The following is a 7,016-nucleotide window of genomic DNA, read 5'->3' on the forward strand; positions in this document are numbered from 1 at the left end:
ACCACAGGCCCTTCAAAGGTAACACGGACCAGGCTTGGTCAATCATTATTAACTCATACTTTCAGTCACAATAATGGATATGAGGGGTGGAAATGTGGCCTGAAACTTCATATAAAGATAGGGAGAGAGAAATTCTATTTCCTTGGGGGTTACCAGCTGGAATAAGGTAATCTAGGTATTAGCTGAAGTCAAACACTCGTCTTCTCATGATACAGGAAGCTTTCCTTTGTATAGTTGAAGCTGTGAACAATACTGAGATTGATCAATACTTGGCATTGATGCCAAGAAATAGAGATATTCAACTATCTAGCTAGGTGTCTATGTATCCGATCACTCTGTTTTCACAGTTCTGCCAACCAGGGATGCCTGAAGTCCTAGTTGTTTTGAGGAATTCTTCTTCCTTCTGCTTCCTCTGCGTTTTTGTTATTGTTCCTAGATTGCTCCTCTATCCTCTGTACTGTATTGTTGATAGTAACTGAATATACTAATTCTGTCAGTTTGTATCTCAGCAGGAAGGAGATGACACATTTAATTTTTTTTTTGAGAGGGCATCTCTCATATTTATTGATCAAATGGTTGTTAACAACAATAAAATTCAGTATAGGGGGGTCAGTGCTCAATGTACAATCATTAATCCATCTCAAGCCTAATTCTCGTCAGTCTCCAATCTTCTGAAGCATAACGAACAAGTTCTTACATGGTGAACGAATTCTTACATAGTGAATAAGTTCTTACATGGTGAACAGTACAAGGGCAGTCATCACAGAAACTTTCGGTTTTGATCACGCCTTATGACCTATAAACAATCAGGTCAAATATGAATATTTGTTTGATTTTTGTACTTGATTTATATGTTGATCTCACATTTCTCCCTTTATTATTATTATTATTTTTATTTTTAATAAAATGCTGAAGTGGTAGGTAGATGCAAGATAAAGGTAGAAAACATAGTTTAGTGCTGTAAGAGGGCAAATGACACATTTAATTTTTAACTAGGATTTTTGAAGATCATTTTTTTTACGTAAATTTTGTATTTGGAATAATTTCATATTAAAAAAAAGTTGCAAAGCATAGAGACAAGTGGCCACAGATTCACAGGCTGCAAGGGACACCGGCTGTGGCTGGACATGTGGATACAATGGAGTCATACAGACCACAGGGGACACACAGAAGGGGACGGAAGGACTAGATGACGACAGGGGGCAGACTCAGGCCACGGAGTGCAGGGGACAGGGATGGGGGTCTTTTGGCACGACTGTGCTGCAGTGGCGAGCAGAGGGTGGTGGGTCTGGGCAGGAGGCGCTGGGCGCAGGCTGCGCAGACCCTCTCGGCTCAGCCCGTCTTCCACACTCTGTGGGGCCGCTTCACCACCTCCCTGTGGATGATGAGCACACCTCTGCATCTGGGCGGACCCGGCCGGGGTCGGGACGGTGCCCTCACACCACGCGTCGGGGATGCCCCCGGGATCTGCCAGCCCGGGCGCCCGTGGCCATGCCGCAGGTTGCGGCCGGCTCTCCGCGCAGCCCCGAGGGGCGCTCTTCCGACCCCGCTGCTCGCGCGAGAGCTGGGGAGCCGCGTGCGCGGGGGGCCTCGATGCGGCCGCGCCTCCCAGCCGGGTGCGCAGCGAGGCCGCACGGGGAGGCCCGGAGCGCCCCCTGCAGCCCTTGTTCCCACCAACCTCCCTGACCCGGTGGAGAACCCTCAGTGTTTGGGGCTGGCGGGGCTGGACTGGAGGAGTCTCACCTGATGGTCCCAGCGGGCCGGCACCCTGCGGCCCAGCGTGTCCTCGCAGAGGCCCTGGGAGACTGAACCTCCGCTGCGCTGGGTGGGAGCGGCGAGCGGGGCTCTGGGGCCTCCTCGGGCCTCCCCGGCCGCCACACCACCCGCCCTGGGGCCCAGGTTCCCGCGGGTGCATCCCTGCCCCACCAGTGACTGACTAGTGGTTGCTGTAGAGTTTACACGTGGCATCTTTAACCCCTCAGTGGCCATCTCCAGGGGATGTTGTGCTACTTAATTTTTAAAAAGACATCTTTACGACAGTGTGCTTCCATTTTGTCTGCTGTCCTTTGTGCTTTCGTAATTACAGATTTTATTCCTACATTTCTTAAAAACTCCACGCTACTCTTTTAGCTTTAAACAGTCAACTATCTTTTAGAAATGAGCAAAAATGTCTTTTATATGTACCCACAATTTATCATTTTGGTCATTCCTTTGTGCAGATTTAAGCTTGTCTTTGGTATAATTTCGTATTGCCTGACGGAATTTTTTTGGTGGAGTTCAAGATCTGACTCCTAATGGCCCATATGATGGACCCTTGGGGACCCAAAGTTGGACTTTTCTCATCTTGCATGAGAGTCCGAATTCCTAAACAGAAACAGCAAAGAGCAAGCAAGCAAAATTTTTAAGCCTGTAGTGTTCAATAGTGTAGCCACCAGCCACATGTGGTTACATTACACTCAAATTAATTAAAATTACAAATTCGGTTACTGTATTGTTTATCTATTGGTGCCTCAAAAACGACACCAACATGCAGGAGCAGAGAAAAACCCAAATATTTCTGATCCTACATTTCCTATGGGTCAGGAATCTGTGCAGAGCTTAAGATCAGATGCTGATAAGAAAACAGAAAACTCCTCTCTTCAAAGTTATAATTGCTCCAGACTTTTTCTTTTGGGATATCCCATGGCAGGATTCTGGAGGGACAAAGCATACTCCCAATAATTGTGGAAAGTGTTGGGGAAATACAGTAAAAAATAAAATATTCTTCCAACTCAGAAATCCTCTTGACAAAGAAAACAGTTTTATCATTGAATCAGCATTAAAACAGAATGTGATGGGCATCCCAGGCAATATGCCAAGAGATCGCAAAAACAGAAGGAAGTTACATCCCATTGTATAGCCAATAACCCATTATTACATAACCTCAAACAATGAACAATAAACTAGTTTTCAAGTAAGAGGACCGGACAACACAATTTATCCAGAAGTTCACCCTGGATTCATCTGGTAATTGAGGTAACCATCTGTGTTAGCCAACCGGCTTTATCCAGAGAAAAAACAAACCCCCTATCTTTTGGGTAGGAGGTAGTTTTGCAACTTCACCCTCTGGCTTGGGTGCTTTCTCTTCCACAGAAACTGGGAGAGAGGGACATTGTTTACATTGTCCCTATCCTTTAAAGTTTACATTTCAAAGAGATGGCTCCCTGGTCCTTGAGAAGAGACATCCCTCAGCTCTAAAGCTGACAAAAGGCTTTACTTAGTTTCCAGATGCATTTATAGATGTTTCAAAGAGGAGAAAGTGCTTAGCATCACAAATTTGAGAAAAAGGAAAGGAGGGTGTGATCTTTTCTCTTATTGTCAACAGGGAGAATTAAGCCCTTTAAATTTGTATTTGTCCTTACGATTGCTATATTGACCTTGCATTTTCTCATTCAGTGTTAGGGCAGTTAACCACAATCTGGTTATGACCACTGTCATATCTCACTCAAAAATACATGTAAAATAATGTGGTCATTGGGATCCTTTCAGTTCCTTTTCTCTCTCTCTTTTTTTTGAACTCATTACCTTGCTTTCTTTACCATTGTTTTCACTGTCTTGAACTAGTATTACCAGATGTTTGGAAATAGTAGACACCAAAACCACTTATTAGAATTACAGGCTATAGAAAATAGTGCATCTTTGTAAACAGGAGGATAATTGCAGACTTTTCTGCTCTGTTTAATATGAGTCATATCTTATCCCAAGAGCAGTGAGTTATGTTGTAGTCTGTTCTTGGCTGTTGGATAAGCATATTAATGGAAATTAATATTTTTCTAAAAGCCACAGTAAGTTCATGCTAGATCCTTTAATATATAAATCATAGTTATTTTAAAATTCCTCTGTGATAGTTCCTACATTTGTATCATCCTTGCCTCTGGTTCATTGATTGCTTTGTCTCTCTGGGTTACTTCATAATGTGTGCATGTGTTTGTGGGTGCATGTGTCTTGTAAAGTTTCACTGAAAACCAAACTTTGTGTATGGCGCAGTGGAAACCAAGGGAAATTGCGTTTATGCCTAGAATGGCCATGCCTCTTCTGCTATGCAATTAGGATGGGATATAGTGTCATTCTGTTACTGGGAAGCTACGTTTGGGGAGGTCTCTCTTTGCACACTAGGTGAAACCTCAGGCTGGATAGGGGAGGGTTCTTGACTCTGATCGAGAAAGAATTCTTGAACAGGTCGGATGAGTGTAGGTAAGGAAGGAATTCATTAAAGCGGGAGTAGCAGGGAATGGCAGCAGCCCTGCAGGCAGCAGAGAGCAAGGAAGAACAGAGGGAGGAAGGGGAAGCTCCCTGAACTCCTGCTCGGCACAGCGCAGATCCCTTGCCAACTCCTGAAGCCAGGGTCACCTGGCTCTGGGGTCTGCTCGAATCTGCAGGTATGGAAACTAAGCTGGAACTGCAGAGCACTGGGTGGAGTGCGATCACGTTCTGCGGACTTCCCAAAGGCCAAGGAAGGAGGTTTTGGGGCAGGCCTTTAAAAAGTATGATCGTAGAGCTGTAGTCCTGTCTGGGTCACCCAGGCAACGGGAACCCACAGGCCCAAATCAGAGATCTCAGTAGCCCTTCCCTATTTGTCTCAAGTGGGATAGAGAAAGTGAAGACTTATGCGTAAGTTCAGAAAATTGAATGAAATCGCAAAGTATCAAAGATGCTTACCACTGGAAGAGCACAGAGGCAAGACACAGTACGCTGAGTGGTGAGAAGGTTTTATGTAAGGCAAAGTATACACTTGAAGAAAGGGAAGTGCTGACAACATCAGAGAGGAGGTGTGCTTAGGGGCTTAAGATTCTGTCTTTTAAGGCTTTCAAGAACTTTCAAGGGGCAAAGGGCCGTGGTGGGGTGGGGCGTAGGCTTGATATGTAGTCTCATAATGTCTATCTCTAGTGACAGACATTAAGTCACCATCCATAGTTTGTCCTCTATATTTCCTATAATATAAACATAACACAAGGAATTTCTTAATCCTATTCTTCTCCAAGATAGTGCTTACCCTCTAGTGGGAACATATCATTTAAGAATACTTGCCCTGCCTTAAGATAGGGTCGGTTATAGTCTGATTATGATAAAATATGTTAGGAATCTTACCTCCTAACTCCCTGGTTTTTAAAATGGAATCTTAGCCTTACCTCCTGTTCTTACTATACTATTTATGTGTCGGCATTCTCATCACAGGCAGGAAAAGTTAACCATGATGCTTGTCCCACATCCCTGCCCCCACCTCAGTCCCAGACAGGATTGGAGCTGAGTTTGTATTCTGTTGCTGCAGTGGCTGCCCTCAGTGAAGCCCTTGCTTTAACTTCTGTAGGGTTACCTTGTGGTTACGGTAGAGGCCTGATTGCTGGAAGATTTTCACCACATTCCTGCTCCACCTTGAACTTCCGACCTTCTTATGCACCTAGGCCTCCGAGGGGGCCTTTCTGCCTGTTTGGTGCCTGCTGGCCAAGGCTGAGGGGAAGGGGTGCTTTCTGGCTCCCCCTGGACACAGGACACCTCTGTGGTCTAGGCCTGGGACAATTTCATGCCAGTCCCCAAGGAGAAGAGGGCTTTTTCCTTTTCCTTATCCAGTCACATGAGCTTTCACCTCTGCTCCAGGAATGACAGAGCTTGCTGCCCTGTCTCAGCGTCCAAGAACCATTGTGTCTTCCTGGAGAAGAAGCAGGCATGGGTCACAAACTGGCCTGCTTTTTCTTAGCAACTTTTGGTTGTCCTTCCTCAGAACGAGAGGCTATTATTTTGGTTATGTATATGTCCTGATATATTTCCATGAGAAAGACAGTAGGATATCCCCCAGATCTCAGACAGGGCTAATGTGGTTGGACATACATGGCAGTTTAAAGCAAGGAAGATTCAGATGTCAACAGGGTGGTGAGATCTAGTGTCGGGGTGGCCCCTGAGGACTGACTGGTTCCAGTCCTGTCAGGTCCAAATGAAGTATGTCAGTTCTAAATTTCCTTTTGTTCTCTTCTGTGAGATGAACAGTTTGGCCTAAGTGAGCGTTGGGGGTCTCTTCCAGCTCTCCACTCTGTAAGCTGAAATCTGTCCATTTTAGGCTTTGTTACATGAGGGTGGTGGGCCGGGTTTTCCCCACGGGTTTCTCTCAGCAGGGGAGGCTATTCGGTTTGGGGACACGGAGACCAGTCCTGGTGCATCTGCACCCAAGACACAATTCAATAATGTGTTTGCTAATCATTTATTTGTTCATTTGGTTGGTCATCACTGGTTAATCGTGTCTGTTGTGCATGGTTCCTCTGTGCCCAGTTCTCTAAAGGAGCCAAAGCAAAATGAGCCTGATTCCACCCCCATGTCGCCAGCCACCCCGTTGGCAGTATGTGCCGGTGAGCACACCCTCAGCAATGTGGGTAAGTGACCCAGGAGGCCAAGACAGAAAAGGGGATTGGACTCTGTGTGCAAGGTGGCAGCACTGACTGTCTGTGAAACTGCCTAGGAGACCTGGAACCATTGTTTAAATACAAGAAATCTCAGATCTTTAGCTCTGTTGGGCCCGGGTCAGCAAACTCCAGGATTTCTGCAAGCCTTTGTTCTTTAATAAGTTGAGCAAACATGAAGTGCAAGGGCTGTCACCTTGTTGCTGTGCTGCTGTTCATCGTGCTGTGTGCATGGAAGGCGTAATTCTTGTTTGCCTCTTCCCTGTGAAGCAATCGGTTAGGCAGAAAGGTCGTCTGACATTAATTAGTTCCTGGAATGGATATAGAACCTCACGATTCAACACTTTACAGACTCTTGCCTGGTTCGTAGGATACGCCCGGAAAGCTGGTCCCTTGGAAGTAATCAGATGGCCGTTGGCTCCAATCATAGACTCTGGGACGAAAAAGAACCTTAGAAGCAAAATCAGCAAGAAGCTTACATTAAATTACAACGTATACTTAATATGTGAAAAGTATACAAGCAAACATGCAAAATATACGAAACAAAGAGCAGCCTGAGCTCTTCAGTAGGTCTGCTAAGCTGCTGCC

The sequence above is a fragment of the Manis javanica genome, chromosome 9 (assembly GCF_040802235.1).
Source record: "Manis javanica isolate MJ-LG chromosome 9, MJ_LKY, whole genome shotgun sequence".
Lineage (NCBI taxonomy): Eukaryota > Metazoa > Chordata > Mammalia > Pholidota > Manidae > Manis > Manis javanica.